The 14,277-nt window shown below is 35.2% G+C and overlaps 1 pseudogene; it reads left to right on the forward strand.

Moving 5' to 3' along the window:
* Positions 1-10,962: 10,962 nt before the first annotated feature.
* On the forward strand, positions 10,963-13,052 carry LOC128528993 (lactose-binding lectin l-2-like; annotated as a pseudogene).
* Positions 13,053-14,277: the final 1,225 nt, after the last annotated feature.

Genomic DNA, 14,277 nt, shown 5'->3' on the forward strand with positions numbered 1-14,277 from the left:
GACCTTAATTAAGGCAAGTGAGGCCTGCAGTTCTTTAGATGTTGTCCTAGGGTCTTTTGTGGCCTCTCGGATGAGTTGTCTCTGCGCTTTTGGGGTAATTTTGGTCGGCCGGCCACTCCTGGGAAGGTTCACCTCTGTTTCATGTTTTTGCCATTTGTGGATAATGGCTCTCACTGTGGTTCGCTGGAGTCCCAAAGCTTTAGAAATGGCTTTATAACCTTTACCAGACTGATAGATCTCAATTACTTTTGTTCTCATTTGTTCCTGAATTTCTTTGGATCTTGGCATGATGTCTAGCTTTTGAGGTGCTTTTGGTCTACTTCTCTGTGTCAGGTAGCTCCTATTTAAGTGATTTCTTGATTGAAACAGGTGTGGCAGTAATCAGGCCTGGGGGTGACTAGAGAAATTGAACTCAGGTGTGATAAACCACAGTTAAGTTATTTTTTAACAAGGGGGGCAATCACTTTTTCACACCGGGCCATGTAGGTTTGGATTTTTTTTTCTCCCTAAATAATAAAAAAACATCATTTAAAAACTGCATTTTGTGTTCAATTATGTTATCTTTGACAAATAGTTAACGTTTTTTAATGAGCAGAAACATTTAAGTGTGACAAACATGCAAAAGAATAAGAAATCAAGAAGGGGGCAAATAGTTTTTCACACCACTATATATATATATTAGAACTAAACAGAAAAAGTGAAACTGAGAAAAAAATAATTTAGACTATGATGATGATAATTGTTAGGTATATATACTGGGGGTAGTCATTCAGCCTCTCTGCATCCTGTCCTGTATAAAAAAAAATGTGGCATATTATTAAGAACTAAATACAACAAAGACAAATGAGAAACTTAAGACAAGCATTAAGCAAGACTGGCAAACGCTTCCACTTTCAAAACTTCAACAATTGGTATCTTACTGGTGCTAAAAGCGTATTCAGAGTTGTTACAAGAAGGAGTAATGTAACTCGTTGAAATCAACTCGTTGTTTCAGTCATTAAATTAATAATTATCATTTATTTACAAAGAGCAATGCATTTGATCCATTTAAACCTTGAACATGTTGTGCTGTATTCTATTTAATACATGTCAAAATAATTTGTACACCATTGCAATTTACCATACCATACCACTTTATTTCTAAAGTACTTCAAAACAACAACAAAGCTGACCAAAGTGCTGTACAAAAGTCAACAATCAGCATAAACAGCAGGGTGTTTTATAATAAAATGTTAAATTGATAAATAAAAATAAAAATTATGGTAACAAGAAAAAGAAACAACTAAGAACATAGTGTCACAATAACATACTACTTATAAAAGTCATAATAAAAATAATGATAATCAAAAGAGAAACAAGATATAAAACACAAAACATCTCTAAAAAATGCTTTACACTGGGTTGAAGGCCAGAGAGTAAAAATTAGTTTTTAACCGTGATTTAAAACAGCCACTGATAGAGCTCGTCGAATGAGTAAGGGTAACTCATTCCATAGTTGAGGAGCAGCTACTGAAAAGGCATGATCACCTCGAAGTTTGCATCGGGTTTTTGGAATTTGAAGAAGCAGCTTGTCAGTAGACCTGAGAGAGCAAAATGGAACATATGGGTTCAACAATTCCACCAGATAGGCTGGAGCAAGACCATTTAAACACTTAAATACAAATAATAGAATTTTAAAACGGATCCGAAAGTACACTGAAAGCCAGTGAAGGGAAACCAAGATTGGGGTAATATGCTCTCGTCTGCCTATACCAGTTAAAAAAATGACCTGTGGCATTTTGCACCAACTGTAAGCGAGCCATAGTGGTGTGGTTGATTCCACAGAACAAAGCATTACAATAGTCAAGACGAGAGGTTATAAAAGCATGGACAACCGATTCCAGCTCCCGCCTTGACAATATATGCTTAATCTTTGCCACTCGCCTCAAATGGAAAAAACAGGCTTTTTTCCACAGCATTTACTTGACTATCCATTTTTAGAGTAGGATCCATTTTAATACCCAAATTTGTAATCAAGGCTTTCTTAAATGGGGCAAAAGAGGAGAGGTCAAAGCGAGCAGATTTGCGGGAGCCATTGGGTCTAAACAACATAACTTCGGTCTTTTTCTCATTGACATTCAAGAAATTAAAAGCGAATCATCTTTTAACATCAACAAGGCAGTCCAGGAGGAAGCTTGACAGAACATGCACCACTGTGCTTTAATGGGAGGTAAACCTGACAGTCATCTGCATAAAAATGAAAGGAGATGTTATATTTCCGGAAAATAGCTCAGAGTGGGAGCAAATACAAGGAAAATAAAAGTGGACCAAGAATGGAGCCCTGTGGTACCCCCCAAGGAAGGGCAGCAGAGTTGGAAGTATATTAACACAGGAGGTTCTATCAGAGAGGTACTGTAGGACCTAAACCACTGCAAGGCTGAGCCTGTAATGCCCACCCTGGATAAAAGAATTTTATGGTCTATGGTGTCAAAAGCCGCTGTTAAATCTAGTAGCACAAGTAGTACAGAATCTCTGGAGTGTGTAAATGTCATTAAAAACTCTTAAAAGAGCAGACTCAGTGCTATGGCGAGTTTTAAACCCAGACTGAAACACTTCCAAAATTGCCTGTTTATCAAGGAAGGGCTGCAGTTGCAAATAGACATTTTTTTCCAAAAGAAAAAATGGCCAAAAAAGGTAGCTTGGAGATAGACCTAAAATTTGACGAAACAAAAGGATCCAGGCCAGACTTTTTAAGGAAGGCTTGCACCACAGCATGTTTAAAATTTTTCGGCATCACACTAGAAATTAAACTATTATTGATAATAGCAAGAATAAAAGGACCCAAAGTGGGGAAAACTTCCTTAACAAAATTAGGAGGGGTTACATCAAAAGGAGAACCAGATGGCTTACTACTGGACACCAGTTCCTCTAAAAACGAAAGGGAGACAGGCTCAAAATGCTCGAACACATTCATACAAGGTCTTAAAATTGGTGGGTTGCTAACAGATGGTCACAGGTTTCCATAGAAGCCTTCAGAGGGACAGGTTCCTGAGCATTAAGAACAGAGTTCAATGTGTTAAAAAGAACATGAGGGTCATGAGAGTTAGAAACAATAAGATCAGAAAAAAACTTTGTTCTAGCGGCTTTCACAGCTTTTTGATAATGACACCAGCTTCCTCTTAACATTTCCAAAGACACTTGTAACTTGTCCTTTTTCTACCTCCGTTCAGCTCTCCTGCATTCTTTTCTAACAGCACGGTATCATCATTTAACCATGGCTCTGATCTAGCCTTAGATAAGCCTTAGATTCATGATAATGAATTAATAATGTAATTGTTATGTTTCTTTTAAAAAATGTCTTTCTTCTATGAAAAACTTAAAGGATATGTACATGATATAAAAAAAGCAAAGAAAACATTTGGTTACATGATGGTCTTAACAAAGATGTATAAAATTTATTAAATATCTTGTGATTGTTTAGATTTGACAACACTATTGACTCCAGTATGTCGTGCCAAGAATTATACCAATTAATCTTGCCATGAGTAAATAAAAGAGTAACATGTCTTTCCTGTGACTATAAAAGCTCAGTCGATTTCAGTATTTATTTAAAATCATATTCAATTGACTTGTCTGTTTAAAAAATAGGGCTTATTTTTTTGCGATTCAATATGTTAATTTAGCATTATGTCTAATTAAAATCTAAACACAATCGCTCAGCAGCTATATTTTGAACAAGCTATTGACTTATTGTTTTTGTTGTTGTTTTGATTTTTGAATACAGATGAGTTAGAAGCTGAAGAGCGTCAAGTTAACAGCAAATGTTCCACATGTTGGCCAACTGGCTGGGTGAAGTATAAGAGACATTGATACTTTTATCAGGCCAACAGAATGGACTGGGCTTCTGCTGAGGTTCAAATCAATTAATTTTACCTGTATTTACATTGGCTTTCATAGAAATAAAAGTGTTAATACAAATCTCTATTTTTCTTACAAATATTAAAAGCAACTCCAGTGAAAAGTATAATATTTGAAATATTTATTAATTTTAAAGCTTCTTAGCATTTAATTTCATGATACTGTGACCTAGAGCTAGAAGACCGCAACAAGCTTTTGCAAAACCTTATTATGCATTTGGATCAATCCCATGCTTCAATACATTAAGATTGAATGAGGAAAAGAGGTAAATTAGAAATTTGTGTAATCTCAATATCACACAATTGTTTAAACTTCAGTATGGACCCAGAAATAGTGCACTACCTTAAATATATAGTAACCAATTTCAGTTTTTTAAAATTACTTTAAATTCTAAAACTCTTTTTTTCTGTTCTAAATAAAATAAATCTTTTTTTTTTTTTTTGTAGAAACACTGTCTTAATCTTGGTGGACACTTAACCTCAATTCACAGTGAAAATGAATACCAGGTGATTAAGGCCGTTATTCGTGCTCATGACCGCCACGAGAATCCAACATGGATTGGGCTGAATGGCTGTTAGCTAAGAATAAACTTCAAACATATGAGCAGAGAATTATATCTGCATACCCTGCCTTGTGCCCTATAGTCTCCTGGGATAGGCTCCAAGCCCCCCATGACCCTGAATACAGGATAAATCAGTATTGGCAATGAGTGAGTAATTCAGTGAGGTTATAGCAAGGCTGATCTGATCAATTAAATTTTTACTTCTTTGAGAAATACAAACTTAAACTTACAAAAGGATTAATTATAAAGCTTAGGGTTATACACAGGGTAAATAAAAAGATTAAAATCATCATGAACTTCATAAAGCTTTGTACCTGATGAAATAAGGTATTGGTCTTTTAAGGTAATGCTATTCTGTGGGAATTGCCAGATGATACATTGAGAATGTCTCGGGTTACTTTGCTGTAACCCTGTTCCCTGACAAAGCGGGAACGAGATGCTGCGTGAAAACGCTATGGAAACGTCTCTTTCTTGCCTGGTTGTGAAGCATGTGGTTGTGAACATGCCAAAAACTTTAGCTTATATAACCTCAGTCAGCTGACGTCATCTGATTAGGTGCAACTGCAGGTTATAAAGAGGAGTGAACCGGAAACATCCGCAGGTACATTTTTGTCTGAAAGGACCTCCAGTCACACCCGCAGTGCAGCAATGAAACGCAGCATCTCATTCCCGCTTTTTCAGGGAACAAGGTTACAGCATAGTAACCTGAGACGTTCCTTTTCAAAAGCTATACTTGATGCTATGTGAAAATTCTATTGGAATGAGAATACCAACGCCACCGCACTGCAAGTGTCTGGACCACCAGGGTTGTGTAGTGTGTGCACAATACCCCAAGGGGTCTCAGACATAATACTGGGATGCTACTGTAGCATTGCATGGACATTCAACTATAAAATCTGACAAATGTGTGCGGAGAGGACCAACCTGCCGCATCACACACTTGCTACAAAGGGATGCCCCTTACCAGAGCAATTAATGAGGCAAGCCCCCTGGTTGAATTGGCCCTAATTGCTAAAGGCAAAGTCTTCCACGTGCTTCATATGCTAGGACAATAGCATCTCTCACCCAATGTGACAGCATTTGTCCAGTGGCGGCCGCCCTTCGGCTGCCGCCCCCATGACATATAAAAACCTGCACTGATTTACGTCACTGGCTAGTACGGTGAAGAAGAGAACTGGAGACAGTAAAGGAAGTCTTTCCTGCTCCGGAGCTGTAAAAGGTAAAGGACAGAGGCTTCAAGAACAACTGGGTGCATAGTCAAATGTCCGCGGATACGGACATTTTGAGAATACTAGGGCATGAGCCCGAGGTCAATTTTCTTGTAGGAACTCCAGCACTGAAACAATTTGGCAGTGGACTGGGTCTACATCTTTTATTATACACCAATTTTCAATACATTATATTTGAGGGCATAAGTTCTTCTAGAGGACTGACTACTTCGGGGTGGGGTTTTCGAACCCCGTGTGTCACAGCTTGCCTGGACAGCAAGTCTGCTCCCATATTCATCTGCCCTAAAATGTAAATCGTGCTGAGGGACAGGAACTTGTCCTGTGCCCCAAAGCAGAATCTGGTGTGCTAGCTTTTACCAGCGGCGCAAGCACAGTCTGCCCAGGCGATTATTTACTAAACTACCATAGTGTTGTCCACCCACACTAGGACATGGTTGTCTCTCAACTGCTTGAGAGAGTATTTCAGGGCCAGAAATAGAGTCATCGTTTTGAGGCAATTGATGTGCCACGCGAGAAGATGATCTCTCCAGATCCCTTAGGCTGGACGGCCATCTAAGACCTCACCCCAGCCCGTAAGGGAAGCATCTGTCCTTAGCGGCTTGCGACGACACAACAGATCTAGAGTGGAATCCAGAGTCAAAGACCGGGGTCTGAACCACATAGAAAGGGTACGAAGCTCTCGACGCGTAACCCTTATTGCCTCTGGGGATTGGCCCTTGAATGAAATCCCCTGGCTTATTATTATTATTATTATTATTATTGTTGTTGTTGTCATTGTTATTAATTGGTTGATTAACTGGTTGTTTAATTGATAAATTGATTGATTGATTGACTGACTGATTGACTGATTTATTGTGCCGAGACCTGGCATTTAATGTGGTCAACCACAGTGTGGTCAACCACTCTCTAAACTAACACTTCTAATTCATGATCAAGTTTCTAACTGTGAAACCAATACAAATATATATATATATATATTTTTTGCTAAATAATTATATTTGTATTTTAAAAGGTTTATGGATTTGATGCAATTAAACATCCATTGCTCCTGAACAGCTATTCTAATTCTTTTGTTTCTGCTATTTATTTATGAACTTTGGGTTTGAAATCAAAAGACAATATACACTGATCAGCCATATTAAAATATTATTAAATAATAAAAAACAAATAATTTAGCCCAATATGTGTGTTATGTAGGTTCCCCTTGTGTGGCTATGGCTAAGACATCTGCGAGTGTATGGTGGTGTCTGGCACCAAGGCATTGACAGCAGATCCCTTAAGTATTGTGAGTAGTGGAGTAGAGTCTCCATGGGTCAGACTTGTGTGTTCAGCACATACCATGAATGATCAACTACCCTGACATCTGGGGTATTTGGAGGCTTGTACAATAATCTCGAACTCTTTACTTGCTAAGCCCCATGTGAACATCACAACACAGCAAAATAACCCAAGATCATAAAGCATTTGCCGACAATGTAAATAAAACACAATGTATTGTGATGTTGGAATAACCGGAATTTGCAATTATAGCTTTTATGCGTTTGGCATGCTCTCCACCAGTTTTTATTTTTACATTGCTGTTGGGTAAATTTATGCCACTCTTGTTGTAAAAAAAAGCAATCATCTCAGCTTTTCTTGATAGTTTGTGACCATCCATCTTCCTCTTGATGACATTCCAGACATTTTTTTGTCCGGAGCTGTCTATACCAGCAAAACTGATTATTTTTACTGGAATTATTTTATATATTCAAAGCTGAAATAGCACCACTAATGTAGTATAAGTAAATTTTAACACATTGGGAGTTGTTTTAAAACAAAACTTAATCTTTATTTAATCTACTTTTTCAATTTCTCTTCTGTAATTCATTCTCCAATACTTCAACAGGTAGTGTACTGTATGGCTGATATACTGTATGTATATTTGGCTGATCAGAATCAGGTTTTATTCAGCAAGTATGTTGCCACACAAGAAATTTGGTTGCGGCTGTTTTTAGCTCTCAAAGTACAGACTAACATAAAAACATACAAAAAAAAGAAAAAAAACATACCAAAAAAAAAAAAAAACTTTATACACAGTAATTACACAACATTTAGCTTGTGAATAAATAAGATTAATGAAGGCCGGGGGATCCTGAGTATGTGCAGTAGAGTGGATTACATAAAGGGATTGTAGGATAGGGCAGGTAGCCCTGTTTGCATCATATGTACTATACTAGGTATACTAAATGTGGGGAGTTTATTTGAGGCATGGTGGCGCTTTTACACAATATACAATATGATACTGGATGTTCAATTTGTGCAAATAACAATTATTTAAAGACGAGCTGTGAGATCCAGTTCAACTGTTTATGAGGGTGATTGCTTGCGGAAAAAAATGACTATGACAAAAGAACATTCAGTTCTGTTCAGAAGTAGGAAACTTTCAAACCCCAAAACAAAAATATGCTGCAATGTTGTGGACTGTAGTGGTGAAGGATCCTTGTCAACAGGCCAGAAAGTCCTGCTTCCAGCAACGTTTTAATTTTGGGATCTTCCCGTTGGACCTGAGTGAAGCTCCTTTCATGCCTCACCTGCTGATACAGTGAGAATAAAGGATTAGAATAGAAGATTCAATTATTTGTCACATGTATTTTACAGCACAGTGAAATGTCTTCTTCGCATATCCTAATTAGGAAACTGGGGTCAGAGTGCAGGGTCAGCCAGCTTACAGTGCCCCTGGAGCATATAGGGTTAAGAGCTCAACAGTGGCAACTTGGCGATGCTGGGGCTCGAACCCCTGACCTTCCGAACAGTAACCCACCCACAGCCTTAACCAACTGAGCCACCACTGCCCCTATATTAGAAGGATCATTAGCCTCACCTTCAGCCTCTGCAAACACGGCGTCATCTGGAGGGTTGGCAGGTGTTGGCTTTTACTGCTTTGGTAAACAAAGCGCTTCGACTCCAAAAGCACCACGTCACAGCTAGACTAATTTCTGCTTCTGATGGCATGGGCTTGTTGCATCGCAGAAGACCCATAAAGCACGAAAAAGAACATAAAAACTCCACACACACAGACCCTGAGGCAGAATTGAACCCAGACCCTGGAGGTGCAAGGTGACAGTGCTAAACACTAAGCCACCTTGCTGCTGCTGCTGTGGATCTCTTAGCAGATTTTAGGGAATTTTTTGAAATACATTTTATACTGTTACAGGAAAATGTTAGTGTATCAGTAAAGGATGTAAAATATTACATAATTCACTACTTTTCAAAAATCATGTAATACTTTAATCCAGTCTATCTGGTTGTACCTGCAAAAACAAGGACATAAATGATGGTCAGAGCTCCTTAAATAATGTAGCTTAATTTTTTTTAGAAAACCAGCTCATTTCCCTAAAAAAAAAAAAAAACTTTATAAAATGGAATTATAAAACATTTATAAAAATGGAAACTATCTATGACCATTTCCCAAAAGAAAAGTTTTTTTTTTTTTTACACTTAACACTGACTACTAATGCTTAGTTTAGTAATCTTTATTGCCTTCAGGATGTTTTTTAAATACTCATTTTTAATTATATATATTTTAAAAGCAGCTTCGCTTTATATTTGTTTTCTTCAACATAATATGACATAATCATCTTTATTATTATCATTATCATTGTCATCCTCTTCTTATTATTATTGAAAAACTTAAGGTAAGAAAATGGAAAGCACTACATAGAAGATATACAGAATATACCGTAATCTTTGTGTACAAATACATGAGGATTTGACAATAAATATCCATGTGTTAAGTTAACACCTAGTGTTTACACAAATATCTCTTAGGTCAATACTTTAGGTATTTGATTTGTGAACATGGTTTTACAATGTAAAGAGTTAACGTCAATTACAGATAAGAGGATGGACATCTTATAAGTGGATGGGGTACAAGGAAACAATTTATTTTATCACTGAAGAGGGTTTACATTATTAGATTTATTGAACAAGGAAGCTTTAGACAAAATTAGGCATGAAAATGGCATGAAATAATCCATAAAGTAATCACTAAATGGACAAAAATTGATCATTTGGTAAATAAACATTAAATATTTTTTATAACATCAGAATGGCAGGAATAAAATAATGACAAAAATTTTGAGTGTAAAAAAATAAAAATACACAAAAGTGTAAAAAAAATAGAAATACTACTAAGTACTCTCTCTTGAGTACAATTTTCTCAAAGAATTAAAATACTGTACATGAGTTTGTAGTAATCTTCTACCAAGGTCAAGACCCTGCTTATTCTGTTACCACTCAAAGACAGTCAAATATGCAATGTATAATAAACAAGAACTAAACAAAAAAAGTGAAATTGAGTAAAGAATATTTAGACTATATTCGGCATGTCTGGACTATAGGACAAAACAAGCATCAAGCAAGAATGGCAAACAGTTCCACTTTCAAAACTTCGGCAATTGGTGCTGTGAAAATGGGTTTCAGTTATCAAATTCATAATTACCCCCTTTTTTTTAGTAAGGACAATGGAGTTGATACATTTAAACCTTGAATAAGTTGTGCTGTATTCTATTAAATACCTGTCAAAATAATTCATAAGTCATTGTAATTAGTGTTTCTTTATATTTTACTTAAAGCATATGTACAGACTGAGTTTATTCTACAGTGGTCTTGGCCATTGGTGGCTTTATTAACTCAGGAGGGTACAGATATATTTTAGTTAAAAACTTTTAGAAATTAGGGAACAAATTATTAAGGCAACAACAGTGTAAGATTTTTCAGGAAGAAAACAATGATGATCTAAACCCTATAGAACATTTATGGGATGCAGTGAAGAAGAACTTATATATTACTGATGCTATATGAATAAAAGTTTTGTTGTTTTGAAAAAAAAAAAATACCTGGATTATAGGAAATATTTTTTGCTTAACAAGTATGCTTGTGGTAAAATGTTTTGCCACATGATATATTAACGCAAAATGGCATTAAACATGTTAAAATTATTTACAAGTACAGCATTTCCTACTCAAATATTAGCATATCTTGGTCCTTTCATCTTCAAGAGTAATTTTATATATGCAATAATAATAAACTTAAGTTCAGATAAATATGATAATAGATAATGATGTCATTTTTCTTTGGGAAGAGGAAGTTTCTCTCAGCTTGACTATATAAGCATCACTGGTTACCTGAGTGTGTTATATCAAGAAAGAAGAGACTCCTGATTAAAGGAAAGATGATTTTTTTGGTGAGGTATACCATATGATGCTTTTATTTCATTAACTGAAGTTGTGCTTTTCTTTCAGTGTGTGAACTATGGCTCGTCAGACTGAAGTGGTGTTGCTTCTTCTTTTCGTCTTGGCAGCAACAGCCTTCGGTAGGGTCCTTCTGTGTTATGTAAGATACAAAAACAACTAAAATTAAACATTTAAAAAGAAAAATGTAGGTGATAGCAGAGGCATAATGCAGCCTAATTCACTTAACAAAGTAATCTTGTTATATTGTAAAAATATGAATGGCTTCATATTCTGTGATTATGATGAAAGGTAATCCATTAAAATCTGCCATCTACAGTATGTGTGACAAAGCTTTGATAATCATTAGTAAAATATTAATTTCCACCCCCAGCACTAATCATTTTTCTGCATTCTAGCAACTGATTTTGATAAGATCGTGAAAGGTAATTAAAATACACTCCTACGACAGAAATTACAAACAAAATCAAGCCGCTAATGTTACCTGGTGGTTATTTTTTTATAAGGTGTGATGAGAAATTTATATGACACATGATAATGTATTAATAATGCATTTTTATTTTTCTTTCTTTCTGCTTGTCTTTCTTCTATGAAAACTTGAAAGATATGTAGAGCATGATCTTAATAACAAACAAAAACAAAGCAAAGGAAGCAAAATTGGGTTACATAATGGTCTTAACGAAGGTGTATAAAATTTATTAAATATCTTGTGATTTCTTAGATTTGACAACACTAATGACTCCAGTATGTCGTGCCAAGATTCATGACAATTAATCATGCCATGAGTAAATAAAATAGTAATTTGTCATTTGTGACTATAAAAGTTCAGTTGATTTTAATATTAATTTTAAATCATATTTAATTGACTTGTCTGTTTATTTCATGTTTAACAGATGGGCCTTTATTTCTCGTGACCTCAATATGTTAATTTAGCATTATGTCTTATTAAAATTTAAACACAATCACTCAGCAGCTATATTTTGAACAAGCAATTGTTTTTTAATTGTTTTTGTTGTTGTTTTGATTTTTGAAAACCAATGAGTTAGAAGCTAAAGGGCGTCAAGTAAACAGCAAATGTTCCACATGTTGTCCAACTGGCTGGGTGAAGTATGAAAAACATTGCTACGTCTATCAGGCCAACAGAATGGACTGGGCTTCTGCTGAGGTACAAATCAATTAATTGTACTTGTATTTACATTGGCTTTTACAAAAATAAAAGTGTTAATACAAATTACTATTTTTCTTACACATAAGATTATTAAAAGCAACTCTAGTGAAGAGTAGAATCTTTAAAATATTTAGTAATTTTTAAAGCTTCTAAGCATTTAATGTCATGATACTGTGACCTTGAGCAAGAAAGCACTTAACAAGCTTTTGGAAAACCTTATTATGCATTTGGATCAAACCCATGCTTAAATAGATTTAATTTGAATTGAGGGAAATTAGAAATTTGGGTAATCACAATATTACACACTTGTTTAAACTTCAATAGGGACCTAGAAATAGTGCACTACCTTAAATATATAGTAACCAATTTCAGTTTAAAAAAAAATTACTTTAAATTCTAAAACTCTTTTTCCAGTTCTAAATGAAATAAATCTTTTTTCTTTTTCTAGAAACACTGCATTAATCTTGGCGGACACTTAACCACAATTCACAGTGAAAATGAATACCAGATGATTAAGGCCGTTATTCGTGCTCATGACCACCAGGAGAATCCAACATGGATTGGGCTTTAAACATATGAGCAGGGAATTATATCTGCATACTGCATAATTTTAAACATTTAATGAAATTAAGTTTTAAACCCTGTGTTTTCCACTGTTTTATTCTTTCAGAAATTCAACTGATTTTGGTCTGATGGCTCCAAATTGACTTTCACTAAGTGGAGTCCAATTGAACCAAATTTTCAAGATCAAGAATGCTGTGTGCATATGAACTGGGCTAGTAAGTAGCTGTGGTCATAATCTATTATTTAATATTTTGGTGATTAAGGTTTCATTTAGTTTCATTGTATGTATAATTATATTTATTCTGTGTCTGCAGGCACGAAGAACTGGAATGATATTCCATGTAAGCTCAGCTATCCCTTTGTGTGTGCCAGGAGAATTTAACGGAAGTGCATCCAGCCACATCAGACCAACTATTATACTGTATAATGTTGGAATTTCTGTTTGTCACTAATTGACTGAAAGGAAAAAAAAAAAGAAATTATGTAAAAATGTGGAAAATCATCAGATCATCAGAGCAATAAAAAACATATTCAGTAAAAAAATTAATAAATAAATAAAAGTTTCAAATGGGTAAATGGTTTAATTTTTGTGTAATTTTTTTAGAGTAAATACACTCTCCATATAAAACAAAAAAACAAACAAACAAACAAAAACCATGGTACTCCCCTAATCATATTAAAGGATCATCATTCCTAAATATGCTCCCTGCACCATTTTTTCACATCTAATTAAGTTGCAGCACACATTTTGAAAATATATATGAATAAATCGAATTCTGTACATATTTTGCACACAATTTCAATCATTAATTGGAGAAGGTTAAAATAAAAAAATGACATATAAAGTAACTTTTTTTGGACTCCAAGGACATGTAGATTAGGCTAATTGGCTAATGCATGTACCCTGCAAGGGATTGGCACCCTGTCCAGGGTGTACCCTGCCTTGTGCCCTATAGTCACCTGGGACACCACATTTAGGCATTTGGCAGACGCTCTTATCCAGAGCAACTTACATTTTTATCTCATTACACATCTGAGCAGTTGAGGGTTAAGGGCCTTGCTCAAGGGCCCAACAATGGCAACTTGGTGGTTGTGGGGTTTGAACCTGGGATCTTCTGAAACGTAGTCCAATGCCTTAACCACTGAGCTACCCCTTTGTACCTGACGAAATAAGGTAATGGTCTTTTAAGGTAATGCCATTCTGTGGGAATCACCAGATGATACATTAAGAACAGTTTTAGTAAAACAGTATAACACCACACATCTACAACATAGAAGCACTATTAGTGACTACAAGCTTCTTTATAGTAGCAACGTTGAACAGAGCAATTTACAAAAATTGCAAAATATTATTTGGATTGCTAACTGCAAATTCTCATCTTTATTTATTTATTTATTTATTTATTTATTATTATTATTTTTTATAAAAAAAAGAATTGGGAGCCAAAGGATATTTTGTTAGGCTACTGGTTTATAGAAATTAATTATTGTTTTATTAAACAAACCTAATCGTAAAAACCCTAAACTATATATATTTTTTTTTATATCCCACCCACATTTTCCTATCATTTTCTTCTTCTTCTTCTTCTTATTATTATTATTATTATTATTGTTGTTATTATTATT

This window comes from Clarias gariepinus, chromosome 1 (assembly GCF_024256425.1).
Source record: "Clarias gariepinus isolate MV-2021 ecotype Netherlands chromosome 1, CGAR_prim_01v2, whole genome shotgun sequence".
NCBI lineage: Eukaryota > Metazoa > Chordata > Actinopteri > Siluriformes > Clariidae > Clarias > Clarias gariepinus.